General features: G+C 38.3%; 1 protein-coding gene and 2 long non-coding RNA genes across 7 annotated transcripts in view; 2 read left to right on the top strand and 1 right to left on the bottom strand.

The window, feature by feature from the left end:
* Positions 1 to 16,803, top strand: part of LOC122218000 — a 44,270-nt gene extending 27,467 nt beyond the window's left edge. For 2 of the 3 annotated variants that reach the window (XR_006201793.1, XR_006201794.1), the window contains exon 4: positions 16,673 to 16,803. This is a non-coding gene — a long non-coding RNA (uncharacterized LOC122218000). The remainder of the gene's footprint in view (positions 1 to 16,672) is intronic. The other variant, XR_006201795.1, reaches the window with a different exon arrangement.
* On the bottom strand, positions 1,805 to 20,324 carry LOC122218001. Of its 2 annotated transcripts, none has more exons than XR_006201796.1 (2): positions 20,258 to 20,324; positions 1,805 to 2,004 (listed from the first exon to the last, which is right to left on the bottom strand). It is a non-coding gene; the product is annotated as an uncharacterized LOC122218001 (long non-coding RNA). The 2 variants fall into 2 exon arrangements; XR_006201797.1 differs by lacking the exon at positions 20,258 to 20,324 and adding an exon at positions 10,101 to 10,303.
* The window catches only part of UBE2D3 (ubiquitin conjugating enzyme E2 D3), a 28,570-nt gene continuing 28,202 nt past the window's right edge, over positions 20,034 to 20,401 (top strand). Inside the window, exon 1 of one of the 2 annotated variants that reach the window (XM_042935807.1) lies at positions 20,034 to 20,189. The gene's annotated coding sequence lies outside the window, so the exon portion shown is untranslated. Of the gene's footprint in view, positions 20,190 to 20,316; positions 20,400 to 20,401 lie in introns of those variants that run through there. The other variant, XM_042935808.1, reaches the window with a different exon arrangement.

The following is a 20,401-nucleotide window of genomic DNA, read 5'->3' on the forward strand; positions in this document are numbered from 1 at the left end:
AGAATTAGAAGAAGGTATATATTATCAAACTATAATATTTCTATAATACGGATATGATCACCATAACCACAAAAACATGGATAATAGTAAAATGAGGAAATGAATTTTGAATATTTATTATTCTTATATATTGGATTTTAACATAATTGTCAGCTTACATAGTTAATTCTTCATAAAGGCTGTGTTTAACAGCCTGCAAAATTTCTAAAAATGTTTAAATGTACTCATAAAGCAGTATAAGCCAGCTCTAGCATATACTGCTTTCTGCACTCTTAGTTTTGGAAGTGACTTAGGCAATAGCTAATATGAGTTGAATCCTTCATGCCTTTTTCATATTCCTCCATGTATATGATACCTTGTTATGACTTTATTACTCTTTAAAATCTTCTGAGCCAGCTGTAAATGTTTAATTTGTCACTTGTAAATAAACACAAACAAAAGGAACTCCATAAACAATGGGAAAAAATAGAGACATTTCCTCAAGGAAGAAATATAGACAGCAAAACAGCACATGAAAAGATGCTGAACATCATTAGTCACTAGGTAAATGCAAATTAAAATAACAATGAGCTATACCACTACATACCTATTAGAATGGCTGATTAAAAAAGACTGGTCATAACAGGTCAGGGGGAATTGGAATTCTCAGTATATAACTAGTGAGAATGTAAAATGGTACAACCACTTGGAAAACAGCTTGGCAGTTTCTTAAAAAGGTAAATGTATACCTATCATAATCCACCTATTCCATTCCTACCTATTTGCCAAAAAGAAAACCTATGTCCATACAAACACTTATACAAGAGTATTTGTTATATACAAAAACTGGAAACAACCAGAATGTCCACCGATGGGTGAATGGATATAGAAATTGTGGCATATCCATACAAAGAATACTACTCAGTAGTAAAAAACAAAAAACAAAAAACTGTTGAGTGACACAACATAGGTAAATCTCAAAATAATTATGCTGAGTGAAAAAAGTCACGGAGGGCATGCCGTTTGATTCTATTTAAATAAAATTATAGAAAATGCCAACTAAGCTATAGGACAAAATGATCATTGGCTTCAAGTGGGTGCAAGGAAGAGGAGTTGGGTTGGGGGAACAGAAAGGGTTTACAAAGGACTACACAGACACTTGTAGTGAGGCATATGTTTATTATCTTGATTTTGGTGATTGTTTCATGGGTGTATACATATGTCAAATTACCAAATTGTGTACTTTAAATATATGTGATATACTGTATGTCAATTATATTTCAATAAAGCTATAAGAAATTTTTTTTTAATTTTTTTTAACATTTATTTATTTTTGACAGCCAGAGACAGCTGTGAGCTGAGCGTGAGCAGGGGAGGGGCAGAGAAAGAGGGAGACACAGAATCTGAAGCAGGTTCCAGGCTCTGAGCTGTCAGCAGAGCCTGACACAGAGCTGAAACTCACGAACCGCAAGATCATGACCTGAGCCAAAGTTGGACGCTTAACCGACTAAGCCACCCAGGCGCCCCCATAAAAATTTTTAAAACTATGGTCTGGCCAATGAAGATGAGGAAAAGGCAACTGCTTTGTGCTGGACAATACATTTCTATCTTTGGGAGTAAAACTGTATAGGTTCTTTAGGCAAGCCCTGACCACATTGCTGGCTTATACTGAGATGTTGAGCAACTGAAATGCTCATGTTTTTATCACATGTCTGCTGTTAAGCCAGATTCTCTTCATCTTTATACTTTACACTTCTTTACACATTTTATACTTATCTCTGCTATATTTTATATTATTTATTTCTCATAACTATTATAGTGAGGCTTTGGTATTAATATTTATTAGACAATTGGTTTTTCAGATTCTGTTTAGTGAACACTAGGAAGGGATACTCACAGAACCATCTGAGGTATCCTGAGTGGGTGTGAGGATTGGAAATGCAGGGAAAATGATAAAGATTCTCAGTAGGCAAGGCTCCAGCCTCCAAGTCAGGCAGCTTCTTTGTTTTATAGACTTAAGGGCTCCTGAGGGGAAAAAGTATGAAAATCACCTCTTAAGTTTTCTACAAGCTAAGGCCAGAAGCTAATGCATAGCAGTTGCTCAAATATCTGCCAAACGGATCTTGATTAAATTTAAAATGATTCTTTTATGGGGCACCGGGTGGCTCGGTCAGTTAAGGGTCCAACTTCAGCTCAGGTTATGATCTTATGATGGTTTGTGGGTTCCAGCCCCTCGTCCAGCTCTGTACTGACAGCTCAGAGCCTGGAGTCTGCTTCAGATTCTCTCTCTCTCTCTCTCTCTCTCTCTCTCTCTCTGCCCTTCCCTGGCTTGTGCTTTCTCTCTCCCTCAAAAACAAAAAATATCTAAAGGAATAAAAATAATAAATAAAATGCACTCTCGCTTCTTTCTGCACTCCCTCTCATGTGGCACATAAACATTTATTCTGTCATCTGAGTTTCTTGAGGTGGAAGTATTAATTTTTGAGAACTGCTATTGATTTTACACTAAGAAAGGTACCGATTGCAAGGAAGATGGAAGAACAGAAGGATCCTGAGCTCACCTCCACCCCCCACCCCCGCCAGACACACCCACACTGCAACTACATTTAATATAACTCACTCTGAAAACGACCTGAAGACTAGCAGAACAACTTTTCCACAGCTACTGATATAAAGAAAAAGCCACATTCATTACAGTAGGAGGGGCAGAGACTCAGTCAAGAACCAAAACCCCTGGCCTGGCAACCCACAAGTAGGAGGGATATCATAAGATATCATAGGAGTTCCTCTCTAAGGAACGAAGAGATCAGGCTCCACATCAGGCACCTCTGGCTGTGGGGACCTGCACAGGGAAGATAAATCCCCATAAAATCTGCCTTTGAAGATCAGTAGGACTTCACCATAACTCTAAGAGAGCCAGAAGGCAATAAGAAACAAAGACGCCACTCATAAGGCCAGAGCACTAGATCACTTAGTCTGAGACCCAGCACAGGGGCAGCAGTTCGGAAAGCACCTGGGTTATACATGAAGGAAATCTAATTTTAGGGTGTTCTGGAGGGGCAGGGCAGTACTGGTGGGCACCATTTTTCTTGCCCTCTTTCCGCTTAGCTGGACAGACGGTTGTGTGAGCCAGTTCTGATACTCTCCATCTGTCCTGAGAAAACTACTTGCTCCTCCCCAGCATTTCCCTACAGACCTGTCCGGTCCAATCTGCACCACATCTGGCAAGCAGCCTCAGTTGTTTTTTGGGGTTTGTTAATTGGTTGGTTGGTTGGTGGTTGGTTTTTAAGATTTTATTTGGGTAACTCTATACCCAACATGGGGCTTGAACTCACAACCCCTAGATCAAGTCACATGCTCCACCAACTACCAATGCCCTTCCAGAGCAACTTCTGCCCCAGGGAGGTGGAATGCTAGCCCCACCCACCAGCATGCCCACTAAAGGTGGAGGTGAGACTTTTAGACTTCTACACTGGAACTAACCCTATCTACCAGCACACCCACTACAGCCAGATCTCATAACTGCACAGGGGTCCACCCCTACCCACCAGTACACCCATAAGTAGTCATGGCTAATCACTGCAGCCAGCCAGGCTGGAGGCCAGACCTGCCCACTAGCATGCCTGCGGCAGTCATGCCAAGTCACAACAGGAGGGTGAATGCAGTCCACAGAGGAGACATCCTTGGATTACCTGGTTCTGGTGACCAGAGAGGATTGTGCTACTGGGCCCCACAGGACACCTTCAACATAAGGCCACTACTTTCAAGATCAGGAGATAGAGGAATATGTTCCAAACAAAAGAATAAGGCAAAACCTGAGAAAGAGAACTAAACAAAATAGAGATAAGGAATCTATCTGATAAAGAGTTCAAAATAATGCTCATAAAGATGCTAACCAGATTTGAGAGAAATATATGAGCTCAGTGAGAACTTTAACAAAAACTTCAAAAAAATCAGAGCTAAAGAATACAATAACTGAAATGAAAAATACACTAGAGGAAATCAACAGCAGATTAGAGAATACAGAAAAATGGATCAGTGATCTGGAAGACAGAGTAATGGAAAGCACCCAAGCCGAACAGTAAAAACAAAAGAGATTTAAGAAAAAAAAAAAGATAGGTTAATGGACTTCTAGGACAACATCAAGTATACTAACATTCATATTATACAGGCCCCAGAAAAAGAGAAAGGGGCAGAAAACAATTTGAGAAAACAACAGCTGAAAGCCTCCTTAAGTTTAAGGGGGATGAAAACAGACACCCAGGTCTAGGCTATACAGAAAACCTCAAACAAGTGAGCGCAAGGCAGTCCACACCAACACACATAATTAAAATGTCCAAAATTTGGGACACCTGGGTGGCTCAGTAAGTTAAGCGTCTGACTCTTGATGTCAGCTCAGATCATGATCTCAGAGTCACGAGACTGAGCCCTGCACTGGACTATATGCTGGCATGGAGCCTGCTTAATATTCTCTGTCTCCCTCTTCCTCTGTTCCTCACCCACTCAGGCACATGCATGCACTCTCTCTCAAATAAATAAATAAAATGTCCAAAATTAAAAACAGAGAATCTTAAAAGCAGCAAGAGAAAAGCAAATAGTTACATACCAGGGAAATCTCATAAGGCTATTACTTGGCTTGTCAGCAAAAATTTGCAGGCCAGAAGGGAGCAGCACTATATATTCAAAGTGCTCAAAGGAAAAAACCTATAACCATGAAGACTCTACTGGGCAAGGTTATCATTCAGAACTGAAGGAGAGATAAAGAGTTTCTCAGATAAACAAAAGTTAAAGTTCAGCACCACTAAACCAGCCTTACAAGAAATGTTAAAGGGAATTCCATAAGCAAATAAGAAAAGGCCACAACTAGAAGAAAATTGTAAAAGGAAAAAATTCCACTTGTAAAAACAAACACATAGTAATGGTAGTAGATCAATTATAAAGAAAGAGCTGGGGGCGCCTGGGTGGCTCAGTGGGTTAAGCATCTGACTTCAGCTCAGGTCATGATCTCGCGGTCAGTGAGTTTGAGCCCCGCGTCGGGCTCTGTGCTGACAGCTCAGAGCCTGGAGCCTGCTTCAGATTCTGTGTCTCCCTCTCTCTCTGACCCTCCCCCGTTCATGCTCTGTCTCTATCTGTCTCAAAAATAAATAAATGTCAAAAAAAAAAATTTTTTTTTAAAAAGAAGAAAGAGCTGGTTCTCTGAAAAGCTAAAAACCTTTAGCCAGACTCATCAAGAAAAAGAGAACTCAATATGAGAAACAAAGGGGATGTTTCAACTGATACCACAGAACTACAAAGGATTGAGACTACTATGAAAAATTATATGCCAACAAATTGGACAACTTAGAAGAAATGGATAAATTACTAGAAACATACAGTCTCCTGAGACTGAAGGAGGAGAAAATCTGATTACTACTAAGAAAATGGGATCAGTAATAAAAAAAATTCCCAACAAACAAAAGTCCAGGATCAAATGGCTTCACAGGTGAATTCAACCAAACATTTAAAGTTTATTTATTTATTTATTTATTTATTTTGAAAGAGAGACAGCACATACGCACATGTGCACATGAGTGGGGAAGGGGCGGAGAGGGAGAGAAAGAATCCCAAGCAGGTTCTGCCCTGTCGGCACGGAGCCCGATGTGGGGCTTAAACTAATGAACAGAGAGATCATGACCTGAGCCAAAACCAAGAGTCAGACGCTTAACCTACTGAGCCACCCAGGTGCCCTGAATTCTACGAAACATTCAAAGAACTGATGCCTATCCTTCTCAAACTATTCCAAAATATAGATGAGGATTGAATGTTTCCAAATTTATTCTATGAAGCAACAATTATCCTGGTAACAAAACCAAAGACACTACAAAAAAAGAAGTACAGACCAATATTCCTAATGGACATAGATGCAAAAATCCTCAACAAAATTTAACAAACCAAATTCAACAATATGTTAAAAGGATCATTCACCACAATCAAGTAGGATTTATGTTGGGGATTACAGGTTCAATACCTGCAAATCAATCAACATGATATGCCACATTAACAATATGAAGGATAAAAATCATGATCATTTCAAAAAATGCAGAAAAAGCCCTGGTCAAAACTCAACATCTATTCATTATAAACACTCTCAACAAAGTGAGTTTAGAGAGAACACACATCAACAAAATAAATGCCATATTGGAAAAATCCACATCTAACATCATATTCAGCAGTGAAAGGCTAAAAGCGTTCCTCTAAGATCAGGAACAAGACAAGGATGTCCACTCTCACCACATTTATTCAACATAATACTACAAGTCCTAGCCACAGCAATCAGATAGGAAAAATAAATAAAAGGTATCCAAATTGGTAAGGAAGAAGTAAAACTTTCACTATTTGCAGATGACCTGACACTACATATTGAAAACCCTAAAGACTTCACCAAAACGCTATTAGAACTAATGAATGGAGTCAGTAAAGTTGCTGGATACAGAACCAATATACAGAAATCTGCCACATTTCTCTACACTTAGAACAAACCATGAGAAAGACAAATTAAGAAAACAATCCCACTGACAACTGCATCAAAAAAAGAATAAAATACCTATGAATGAATTTAACCAAGGAGATAAAAGAAGCGTACTCTGCAAATTATATGGATAAGGCACAAATAAATAGAAAGATGTTCTGTGCTCATGGATTGGAAGAATTAATATTGTTAAAATGCCCATACTTTCCAAAGCAATCTACAGATTCAATGAAATCTCTATCAAAATACCAGCAGTATTTTTTACAGAACTAGAACAAACAATCCTTAAATTTGGGTGTAACCACAAAAGACCTCAAATAGCCAAAGTAATCTTGAGAAAAAAGAACAAAGCCAGAGGTATCACAATCCCAGTTTCAAACTGTACTACAAAGTTTTAATAATCAAAAGAATATGGTATTAGCACAAAAATGAACACAGAGAATCAATAGAGAGGAATAGAGCCCAGAAATAAATCCACGCTTATATGGTCAATTAATCTAAAACAAAGGAGGCAAAAATATACACTGGGGAAAAGATAGTCTCTTCAATAAATGGTGTTGGGAAACCTGGACAGTTAAATGCAAAAGAATGGAACTGGACCACTTTCTTAACAATATACACAAAAATAATGCAAAATGGATTAAAGACCTAAACATAAGACCTGAAATCATAAAATTCCTAAAAGAAACCATAGGTAGTAAACTCGGACTTAAACAATATTTTTCTGGATCTGTCTCCTCAGGCAAGAGAAACAAAAGCAAAAATAAACAACTTGTACTACATCAAACTAAAAAGCTTTTGTAAAGCAAAGGAAACCACCAAGAAGACAAAAAGGCAACCTACTGAATGACAGAAGATATTTGTAAATGACATATCTGCGAAGGAGTTAATATCCAAAATGTAAAAAGAACACAAACAATTCAACATAATAATAATAGTAATAATAATAATAAAATTTAAAAATAGAGGACCTGAATAGGCACTTTGCTGAAGACATACAGATGGCCAATAGACATATGAAAAGATGATCAACATCAATAATCATCAAGGAAATGCAAATCAAAACCACAGTAAGACATCAACTCATAGCAGTCAGAATGGCTAGTATCAAAAAGACAAGGGGCGCCTGGGTGGCTCAGTCGGTTGAGCGTCCGACTTCAGCTCAGGTCACGATCTCACGGTTCGTGAGTTCGAGCCCCGCGTCAGGCTCTGGGCTGATGGCTCAGAGCCTGGAGCCTGCTTCCGATTCTGTGTCTCCCTCTCTCTCTGCCCCTCCCCCATTCATGCTCTGTCTCTCTCTGTCTCAAAAATAAACAAACATTAAAAAAAAAAAAAAATTAAAAAAAAAAAGACAAGAAATACTAAGCGTTGGCAAAAATGTGGAAAAAAGGGGACGAATTTCTTTTTTTAATTTTTTTAAGGATTTTTAAAGTTAATTTGATTTTGAGAGAGACAGGTTTAGGTTTATAATCTTGTTGGTACTCTGCGAGTGGCGGGGGGCGGGGGGGGGGCGGGCGGAGAGAAAGTAGAGAGAGAATCCCAAACAGGCTCCACACTGCCAACTTAGAGTCTGATGTGGGACTCGAACTCACGAACCTCAAGATCATGACCTCAGCTGAAACCATGAGTCGGATGCTTAACTGAGAGAGCCACCCAGGCACCACAGGGAGCCATTTTCTTGGTGGGAATGTAAATTGATACAACAACTATGGAAAACAGTATGGAGATTTCTCCAAAAATTAAAAATAGAAATACCATATGATGCAGTAATTCCACTTCTGGGTATTTACTCAGGAAAATAAAAACACTAATTTGAAAAGATTACACAATGCTGTTTATTGTAGCATTATATACAATAGCTAAGATATGGAAGCACCTGAGTGTTCATCAATAGATGAATGGATAAAGCCCTCCTTCCAATTAAGCTGAGAAAACTGAGTATTAATGGTTAACTTCCTGCGTCTTTCCATTTAAAATTATCTTTGTTTTTACCCATTCTAATCTTCTTCCCTCTAGACTCTGATGTTTACCCATTGTTCAAAATCAAATACTCAATTTTTTGACCCACAGTCATCTCTTGTGAAGAAAATGACTTCATCTATTAATCTCTCTGTTCTACATCTCATCTCTCTCAGGATTTCCTCCAGACTATAAATATACTCAAACCTCTCCCATTCTAAAAAAATATCCTCCTTTGACCCTGAGTTACTCTAAGCTAATACTCTATCTTCTAATTTCTTCTCATGGCCATGCTCTGCACTTTTTCATTTTCCATTCACTTCACAACACGCTTAAATATAAATTATGTCAACACTACCTCAATAAAATTGAGTCATCAGTGACAAAATGTAGTTGACAAGTTCCTAACCTTTAGTATATTTAACTTCCTGTACCATTTCACACTTCAGATTTTGAGTAGTAGTCAAATATATTTAGAAGAACAAAGTAGGAATGGATGGAAGGAAGGGAAAAGTTGCTTTTAAACTTGAGTACCCAAGGAATTATAAATAGTTGTAGTAGCCAGAATAATGCCTCCCCATGATCTTCTACTCCCACTGAAGATGTTTACATCCCAGTTTCCCTGGAACCTTTGAATATGTTATGTTATATAGCAAGGGGGAATTAAGGTTGTGGATGGAATTAAGGTAGCTAATCATCTGGCCTTCAAGTAGGTAGATTTTCCTCGATTATCCATGTAGGCCCAATATAATCATAAAGATCCTTATAAATGAAAGGAGGCAGACAAGTGTGTCAGATTAATGTGATGTGAAAAAGACTAACCAGCCACTTCCGGCTTTGAAGATGGAAGGGAACCATGAACCAAGGTGCCGGCAGCCTCTAGAAGGTGGAAAGGGCAAGAAAAGAGATTCTGCCTCAGAATCTCAAGAAAGCAACCAACTCTGCTTATACCTTGATTTTAGAACAGTAGGACCCATTTCAGACTTCTGACCTCCAAATATCTAAGATAACTTTTTTTAAGCCACTAAATTTGTAGTAATTTGTTGTATCAACAGTATTACAATAACTATTTCTAATTTTCCTTTAAAGTACAGTTGAATCTTGTGACTTTTTCTATTGAGTCTGATCTATTGAGTGGGGGCTTGGAAGTGATGATAGGAAGGAAACCACGTTCAAATAAGAGTTCTTTATCACTGCAACTACTCTCTTGTTGATCTTCATACTTGCTTATAATCATATATAAATACTGACATTCTATTACCAGAATTAAAACCATTATGAAAACTTAACAGGGTGCATACTTGCTTAAGGAAAAAAAGGATAACGTAAGATTGTATTCTTCCCCAAGTGAGGATAGGAAAAGAAAGCTTGTTAGGGAGCAATTGATAATAGCAGGGGAGAAAAATGTGGGTAAACCAATCTGGCACTAAAAAAAAAAAAGAAAAGAAGGGGGTCCCAGAGCCAACCCAAACCATACAGTGACATCTAAGGTTAAATATAGATTCGTTGGCTACCAATCTCCAACTTTCTAAAGCTTTCATTCAACCACTCAATATGATTTTACCTTCAGTCCAATTATTCCTGATCTGTTTGAGTTCTTGCCCTAAGTTATAGGAAGTAACTAACTCCTGTTACTTGAAGGTAGGAGACTTACTTGCTAACAAAACAGAAAGGTAGGATGCCTCATTTTGATGAGCAGAGATCAGTCCTGCTATATCAACTTGAAACTCTATAGAATATTTTCTCATAGTAACATAAAACATATACAGAGGTTGGATTTAGAGAATGGCCCTAATAGTAATTCTGGAGACAGAATTACTTTCCTATTGCATATTGTGTTCTTAGTTCTAGAACAGGAATGAACCTTAAAATGTACCTAAGCCCTTTCTTTCTCCTTTTACTTTCCCTAAACTTTTTAAAAGTTTATTTATTTATTTTGAGAGAGAGAGAGAGAGAGAGAATGCTCGTGTGCAAGCAGGGGAGGGACAGAGAGAGACTCCCAAGCAGGCTCCCCACTGTAGCACAGAGCCCAACTCCAGGCTTGAACTCACAGTGAGATGATGACCTGAGTCAAAATCACAAGTTGGACACTTAACCAACTGAGCCAACCAGCACCCCTTTCACTTTAAAGTCAAGTTATTTATCTGTCCTACCTGTCTAGCATTTCTTGACTTTACTCAGAGTCATAAAGTCAGACTCAACAAATGTGACTTTAAATGTGACAAAGGGATTTTTATAACCTCTACACCAGTTTTTCTCAAACTAGAATCTTTGAATTTTTTACCAGACTTTTCCCATTTTGTGATTTATTTCATTACTTTATAATAATATAATCATAGTCCAAATCACCCTGATTACCACTTATAACTAAATACTGCCATGTGATTCCAGAGCCTGTGCTGTGTTTAGATTTATGATCTTGTTGGTACTGTGTAATAGCACTTGTGTCTCAGGCAAATGAGAACAGAAATAGGTAATAAATGCTTCTTTCTGGCCATATGAAAGTCAAATGACATCAGTGAAAGAATGAACAAGATCTCTTAAAGGTCTAGTAGAGAAAACTGGCCATCATATACGGAACACAACAGTTAGTACAGACAGGCCAAATTTAGAAGAACCTAAACTGTGGCAGATCTGTATTTCTGTTTCAAGAAGCAATTTTTGCAAAAAGTAAAAAGAAAAAAAAATCAAGTAGCACATAGATACTAATTTTATTAGTTTATATTTCTCTACATTTAGTATATAAATTTTAGTTTCAAGATTAATGAAGAGGTAAGAGCATAAAGAGTTCATATTAAGAGTTATAAAGATAACTGGAGGAAACTCAAAAAAAAATTTTTTTTCTTTAGGTAAGCTCCGCCCAGTAAACACACTAAATGTACTATGGGTCCTTAGTGCAAATACTCTATTTTAGGTCTTTCCCACAATCACATCTCATCTAGATATTTCAATAGCATCCCAAGTGGTCTCTTTGCCTCTAGTTCTCCACCCCATTGCAGCAAATATGTAACTTTAGTTACATATTTCACACTGCTCTCATAGTCATTTTTTTGTGATTAAAAGACCAAGACTTTTTTATGTTAAAATTCAATTCTCCCATCCCTTACCCTTCAGAATAGAATCTGAATTCATTACCATGATATGTTAAGGCACTCAATATATCCAGCCTTATCTTTCAACTGTTTTGTCTCCTCATTCATTCTTTTTAAGGGTTTGGTTTTTTTTAATGTTTTATTTATTTTTGAGACAGAGACAGAGAGAGACAGACTGTGAGCAGGGGAGGGGCAGAGAGTGAGCGAGACACAGAATCCAAAGCAGCCTTCAGGCTCTGAGCTGTCAGCACAGAGACCGACGCGGGGCTCAAACTCACAAACTGCGAGATCATGACCTGAGCCGAAGTCGGACGCTTAACCAACTGAGCCACCCAGGCGCCCCCCTTCTCATTCATTCTTTCCTCTGCCCTCCCCAAACCCCTTAGAGTACTTGCCAAACTTGTAGTTTTCAAAACTTACCAGGTCAAGTTCTCTGAGACTTTGCATTGTTCCCTCTGTGTAGGTGACTTCCTCTGTTCCCCCCCTCCCCCAGCTATGATTTTGTTTAAAAACAATTCTCTTACATATAGAAATTTTCCCTGAGCACCCCCAGTTAAATTAGATACATTAAAATTACTCTATGCATGCATTTATGTCATCACATTATGGTGACTATCTGATCCTTAATGGTCTCCCCAATTAAAAGACTTTCTTAAAGGTGACATCTGGATCTTTCATCTATGTATCTTCAACATCTAGCTCAGTGCCTTGCATATAATAGGCATTCAATATATTTTTAAAAGTTAACAGGAATATGGGAGTAATTTGCCAATAGATCTCTATTGCATTAACATTCTTCAGCCTAAACCTTCACTTAGGGAGAAACCTCCCCACTTGGCCCAGTCAAATCCAAATATCACTGACTGACAAACTGTAGGAGTCTCGGTTTTGCCTCAACCTACATCAAAAGCAGTCCCATATTATAAATGGATGTTTTTTTAAAGCTATAAATAAGAAGGCTTTTGGAAGGCAGAATGTACTATCATGTGAACAATGTTACAGTGACTAAATTTCAAGCTAGCAAGTACAGAAATGGCAATGAAGTTGTATAAAACTGAACCACCATGGTGGTAGCTGGAATTCTGTGCTCTAGGGCAGGAGATCTTACAGTGTTTGAACAAAGAGGAGAAAGAAAAAAAAAAATATCCTTATTTCTTGTTTCCTTAAGAATAGTTTTAATTTGCCTTTGACATTTTTCTTCCCACTTTTCTATGGAAAACCTGTCTCATACTGTTCTCTTACAAAGTATGTATATGGTAAAGCCCAATCTCATTATTGTTAACTTTTGAGATTAAATATGCTTTGATGATGGGATATCTCTGAAACTGTCACATTTCTTCAACACCAAATAAGCCAAATTCTTTAAGGTTTTTTTTAGATGTAGTGAAATGTTTCTTAATAAGTTTCATTCTTTTAGTGCCATGTTAAGTCACTGTTTCTGTGCAATGAAAAAATCAACAGGTACTAGATAATGTGTATTAAAACCTATAAGTCTCACATAAGTGGCTCCATTAAGTCACTTAGATATGATATAGATCAGATCCATCAGAACCACTATGCACAGCGTAATTCTTTAATAAGAGTGTATTAACTTCTTAAAGAATTCTCACATAGATTTATTTAAATAATCAAATCCAATACTGTAAACACTGATCATTTCTGGTCTAAATCACACTCTATCTCTGTTTCCTTTGCATTTTTTACATTGTTATTGAAGCAACAAAGATTATAGTTATTGTCGGGAAGTAATATTAATTCAAATTACATATTTTAACTACTGATAAAGTTAATTTGTAATTTGTATACTGGGACCCACAAAATGGAGGCTACCTAAGTGGCCTGGCCCACGTCACAAATGTAAACCTAAGCCAGTCTGCATTTACGAAAACGCCTGTTGCCTTTAGATTTTTTACATTGTTATTGAAGCAACAAAGATTATAGTTATTGTTGGGAAGTTAATATTAATTCAAATTACATATTTTAACTACTGATAAAGTTAATTTGTGTATTGGGATCCACAAAATGGAGGCCACCTCAGTGGCCCGGACCACATCACAAATGTAAACCTAAACCAGTCTGCATTTACGAAAAACACCTGTCAGGGAAACCTAACACATGCCAATCACAATCCTTCAAGTCAGCTTTAGCTCTAGCTTACCTTACCCTAGAACACAGGACCTGTTAGCCTTACAAGGAAATCCCCAACCTCCTAGCCAATCATGCCATTTTCATCTTGCTGCTCTAATACTTTGTAAAACTGGCTCCTGCCCAAAATCCCCTCAGAAGAGGGGGTACTATGTTCCCCAATCCATGGATTGTTTCCTTTCAATAAGGACATCAAACTTGTTACTAAACTGTTTTAGCGTTCTCATTTGATACTACCTAATCCTCAAAATCTGTATCTAGACGATTTACCCAATTTTCAACCTAACTTGATTTCATTTGAAATTTTAAAGAAAAATTTTTATCTATTTAGACTATTTGTAATTTCTGGCCATAATTATGAAGTTTTATTTTCAAGGAAATACAATGTATTTCAAGGAAATACAAAATTAATTATAAATTAATTTTTAATCACTATGTTTTATTAAATAAGATTGATGAAAATACCACCAAATTAAAAACTAATTAACAGCAAAGGCTTATTATTATATTAAAATCTAATCTAAATTACACTGTACTGAAGGAAAAACCGCTTGTTGACTAAGTTTTTCACCTTATACAAGGCTGCTGTATCTCATTTATCATCAGTAATCTGAGAGATGCTGAGATATTGAAAAATATTTAGTAATAAGCTTTCAGGGTGATTTCACATTTGGTTCTAATTAATATTTTTATTATTTTTTAAAACGTTATTTATTTATATTGAGAGAGAGAGCATGTGCACAAGCAGGGGAGGGGTAGAGAGAGAAGAAGAGAGAAAGAATCCCACGCAGTCTCCACACTGAGAGTGTGAGGCTTGAACTCACAAACCTTGAGATCATGACCTGAGCTGAAATCAAGAGTTAGACAGACATTTAACCGACTGAGCCACCCAGACGCCCGTCTAATTTCTTTTTAAAAATCTACATTGAAATAATTCACATACCATAAAATTCTTTTGAAGCCTACAATTCCGTGAGTTGTAGCGTATCTATAGAGTTGCATAACCATGATCATTATCCAATTTCAACATATTTCATCACCTCCCCCCCAAGACCCTATACTCATTTAGCAGTCACTCCCCATCCCCCCTGCCCCTAGCCTCTTGCAGCCAGTAATCTACTTTGTCTCTATTTGCCTTTTCTAGCAATTTCCTATAAATGGAATGATAAAATATGTTGCCTTTGTTTCTGGGTTTTTTCACTTCACATTTTCAAGCCTCAAGACACACGTTGAAATATGTATCGGTATTTTGTTCTTTTTTTTAATGTTTCTACTTATTTATTTTTGAGAGAGAGAGAGAGAGAATGAAAGCAAGTAGGGAGGGGTAGAGAGAGAGAGACAGAATCTGAAGCAGGCTCTAGGCTCTAAGCTGTCAGCACAGAGCTCAATGGTGGGGGGTGGGGGGGCTTGAACTCACAAACCGTGAGATCATGACCTGAGAAGTTGGACGCTTAACCAACTGAGCCACCAAGCGCCCCAAGTGTTCTTTCTTATTAATACTATTCCATAATAAGGATATACCACATTTTATTTATCCATTTATCACCTGGTGGGACTTTTGGTCGTATCCACTTTTTAGCTATTATAATGTTACTCTGAAGATTCATGTATACAAGTTTTTATGTGAAAATGCTCAAATGTATTTTTAGCTCAAACATTTGTGCATGGTTTAGTATGTACCAAACACCAGCTTAAAAAAAAAAAAATTAACATTTACTTATATTTGAGAGAGAGAGACAGAGAGAGTGTGCACAAGTGGGGGAGGGGCAGAAAGACATGGAGACAGAATCTGAAGCAGGCTCCTGGCTCTGCACAGAGCCTGATGTGGGGCTCAAACTCATGAACAGCGAGATCATGATTTGAGCCATTAACCAACTCAGCTACCCAGGCACTCCAAACACCATCTTAATTTAAGGTCGAAATGATGTTCTTAGCATAAAACAGTTCCCTAAACCACATCAACTTGTCTTGATCATAAAATGAGATTTTGAACTGACAAAGTATAGAGAGGAGTAATTTAATTTTTATGCGAACAATATGAAGTAACATTTGGTTGACTTGGTTTCCAAATCACCTATTACAAGCAGAATATGTAAACATACATTCTGAATATAAAATCTGGACTACAACATTTACAATTTAATTAAGCTAATAAAATGGCATACACTGTGTTAGAGCCAGTATCCCTAACACGTTATAAAATTCCATGATAAAGTTACAAAAATCTGAAAACAGACTCAACAATAATAAACGTATGTACCAATCTATATTAAATATATTTATTCACACATAAATTTTAATTAACCCTGGTACTGAGGTTTTTATAATTATGTGGCTTCAATGATACATTCACATATTAGTTTTGGGGTTTTGGGGTGATGGTGAGGTTCAGAGCTGACAACCAAGAAAGAATTCTTGAAGATGTCTTTAGTGCAAAAAGGTGACTTTATTAAGGCACAGGGACAGGGCAGAAAGAGCTGCACTGGGACTGTGAAGAGTGACTGGTTATATACCTTCAGATGGGGCAGGGGTTAGGGACAGCATAAGGCTCTAAGGAATTTTGGAAGCAAGGTTTCCAGAACCTTGAGGGGCTAGTTGTTGTTAGGAAAACGTCATGTATTACTATTTAGTAAAACCTCAGTCATGAAACCCTTCAGATGTACATCAGGGGCCATATGCTTGGAGTATAACTGCCAACATATACTGGGGGTTAAGTATAAAGGAGGTTTGCAAAGGAATTTTTATGTGTTTAAAAAGACACACAGGAATCCTGTGGCGGGGGTGGGGGTGGGGGTGGGGGTACAGAAGTACACAAGTATTAAATCCTGACTCTACTACTTAATAATTTTATGAGCTTGAGTGTTTCATCTATATAATGGGTATTTGATGAGATGATGAATTAAGAGACCCCATACATAGTGCTTCAAGTAACAATTATTATTAACACTTATTTTTAAGAAATTTACACAGTATTTTAATTTCATTGTAGGTTATTATTTTAATTTTGCAGTTCTTCCACCACATCTTATTTGCAAAGGCGTGTAATAAATAAAAGTGATACAGTAAAACCTAAGTTACCAGAATGCTTGGGAAATGAGTCATCTGGATAGGTAAGTTTTCCATAGGGTACGTTTATATGCATAGAAAAAAAATCAACGAATAGGATAAAACTATTTCCTAAACCTATTATATACTTCCATGCATTCTTAATGAGAATATACTGGTAGTAATTAAGCTTTTTTAAATGAATTTTAGTGATTAATGAATCACTACTGTTATGAATATAAGTTATAATTGAATGTTAACATTTCACAATCCTTTCAAGGCTTACCAACAGGAATAAGCCCACTTGACTTTACCTAAAATTTTTTATCATGAAGTTCATGGATAGAATATAGGAAGTATGTGAACTCGGTTGGGGAAAAAAAATTACTGCTTTATTTTTACTAATCTCGAACTGAAATGTAGTGTTTCCTTCAATTTTGAATGTAAGCAGCAAATAGCTATACCTATGTCTGTATCACCAATAGGAATGAGATACTTTATATCACATTACAACTATTGCTATGAATTTTACTTTATACATTTAAAAATATTATTTTGAGAAGAGTTAATGGCTTTGCCAGACTGCCAAAATGGTCTGTGTCACAAAAAAAGTAAATTTGTCCCACTCCGCTGTGCTTTGTTAATTCAGAGCATTAACATGTTCCTTTATACTTTCATACTGAAGTTTGTTTAGATCAGGGTAATACAAATTGGCTTATCTGGGACTTCTCTTTAGGGACCTCCTGGATACTGTGAGTTCCCTTTGGGTCAATAGGAATGTTTCCTACCACTCTTGTATACTGGCTTCTGAAAGAACAAAACAGAGGGAGAAATAAGTCAAATAAAACTAGATTCAGAGGACACTGAAAGTAGAAATATAAAACATCCTACTCTCCTACTTTCTAAAATAAGAGACAATATGAAACTCCACCTGATGAACACACTGAAGTTAACTGCATGGGTTCAAATTCTACTTCTGCCATTTATTAGCTGTGTGACCTTGGGATAGTAAATCTCCCTGTGCATCAGTTTATTTGTAAAAGTAGGTTAATAAGCACAGTCCCTGACACAAGACAAATGTTGCATAAACATTACCTATATTTAGGATTATTCTTGTACATTTGTTTCATATTATGGCCAGTTAATGTCTGGCTGGTTACATTAATAACTTCTATTTACACAGCATTGTAGTCTACAGTACCCTTTCACATACATTATGACATATGAACCACACAATAAACCTGTGAAAAAGGACAGCTATTATTATGTATAGTTCAGTGTTGAAGAAACTAAGATGGTAAGTAGCCACACAGTATCACACAAATCAGAATAGAGCAAGAATGCAAACCTGGATTTCTCCCTCCACCCCAACTGCCTAATTCTGTGTTTCTACCATATCAGGCTGGTTAAAACAGAGAACGAAGATTATTCTGGGAGAAGGGAAATAAGCCACATGATGAGCACTTTAGTACTCTGCTACTCATGTCTTCTACCCAGAATAATCTATATCACCTGGGAGCTTGTTAAAACTGTAGAATCTCATGCCCCACCAGGGCCTACTAAATCAAAACCTGCATTCTGAACAAAATCCTTAGGTGATTCACACAGACACTAGTCTGAAAAGCACTGTTTCACTAGTTGCTCTAGTGACACTCATTCTGGTCACTTAAACAGTATAAGTTAGCTCATTCATCACAGACCTACTTTAGTTTTTATTAGGTAATACTTTATTGTAACAAGAAAGAACTTGATTTTTTTCTTGAGTATATTCTAAAAATGAGTTTATATACATACACATTTTTTAAAGCATTTTGGATTCTTCTTTCGAAGAGAGAGTGCATGCGGGCACGAGCAGGGGATAAGGGCAGAGGGGGAGAGAAGAGAGAGACAGTCCCACGCAAGCACCATGCTCTGTACAGGCGCCATCCCACGACTCCGAGATCAAGACCCAAATGGAAATCAAGAGACTGCGCCACCCAAGCGCCCCAAGTTTATATTTATATTAATTCTTTAAAATATCCACTTCATGGGGCGCCCAGGGTGGCTCAGTCAGTTAAACGTGGGACTTCAGCTCAGGTCATGATCTCATGGTTGGTGAGTTCCAGCCCCGCCTCCAGCCTCCAGCTCTGTACCAACAGCTCAGAGCCTGGAGCCTGCTTCCAGTTCTCTCTCCCCCTCTGTCCTCCTCTCTCTCCCCTTCCCCGCTCATGCTCTCTCTCAAAAATGAATGAACGTTTGGGGCGCCTGGGTGGCTTGGTCGGTTAAGTGTCCGACTTCGGCTCAGGTCATGATCTCGCAGTCTGTGAGTTCAAGCCCCGAGTGGGGCTCTGTGCTGACAGCTCAGAGCCTGGAGCCTGTTTCAGATTCTCTGTCTCCCTCTCTCTCTGCCCCTCCCCTGTTCACGCTCTGTCTCTGTCTCAAAAATAAATAAACGTTAAAAAAAAAAAATTAAAAAAAAAATGAACGTTAAAAAAATTTTTTTAAATATCCACTTCACTTAGGAATGTTGGAAAACTTTAAAACACGTCAGCTCTTACCTTTACTCCTTTTAAAAATTAATGTACTACCCTTCACCGAAGGATGCACTAGACAGTAAAACCACCCTCTCTATCTTTTACAACACCTAAATTAAAACAGGCCGATCCTACCCTCATAGGTGTCTCCTCCCCCACCAGATATTTCAGTTAAGTAATGAGTTTTTATGACCCAAAACTGATTTCTTGAGTTTTGCAACTCTGTGGCTCTAGAAATTGAAAACACAGCAAGAGGAAGAAAAAGGTATTAAGCCTATTTTCCTACCTCAACCTTGGCGGATGGTGAAAGGCAAATAACTAGTCCGCCCCTATCCCCCAAGTTAATCAATTCACTGTTGAGTTTGATTTCTAGGCCGCTGTCATTCTGGGAACGAGTGTATGAGTCCACTCTTCTCGGTACTGATCCTCTAGGCCAGAAATGCGCTATATTTTGGCACGTGAGAGCGCTGATCAGCGGTTCGCCTAGTTCTATTTAAAATGACTGTTTCATTTTGAGAGGTGCCTCCTCCCATTGGTTAACCGGCCCGGATGGGCAGGCGAGTAAAATATTGCTCACCTGCTTCCCCGAAAACTTCAAAAGCCCGGGTCAACCTGGGCTAAAGTTATCTAGTGATTAGTTCGTGGTACCTCCCACAGCACATTCCTGATTGGGCGCGTGAGAGACGGATGTGTCGGCGCGCGCTCTAACCAGTCCGGGGAATTCCATTTCCTCTCCCTCCCACCAGCATAAGCACTCAGGGGCGGTGCTTCCCGGCGACAGCCCGCCCCAACCCGAGCCGGCGCTTATTGCTTCTCGCGAGAATTTGTGGATTTGGGGGCGGGCCCTCAGCAGGAAGCGCGCACAAAACTGCCCTTAAGTCATTGCAGAGGTATAGCTCCTGTTAGCCAGCCACGAGGTTCTCGCGAGATCCGCCGCCTCAATACCAAGTGAGGAAATTGGGGGACGCTGCTGGGAGGGGCGTGGGGCTCAATCGCGCAGCTGCCGCTTCCATTACCTTCTTCCCATGGTCTCCTTCCGGTTCTCGATGCTTCTCTGAGTCTGAGGGTTTCCGCCGTTCGTCCACCCTTCCCCCCAGCCCATGACCCGCCTCCGGCCCCCGCCCTCCCAGTCCAACCTCCGATCTGTTTAGTAAGAAGGT

The sequence above is a fragment of the Panthera leo genome, chromosome B1 (assembly GCF_018350215.1).
Source record: "Panthera leo isolate Ple1 chromosome B1, P.leo_Ple1_pat1.1, whole genome shotgun sequence".
Taxonomy (NCBI): domain Eukaryota; kingdom Metazoa; phylum Chordata; class Mammalia; order Carnivora; family Felidae; genus Panthera; species Panthera leo.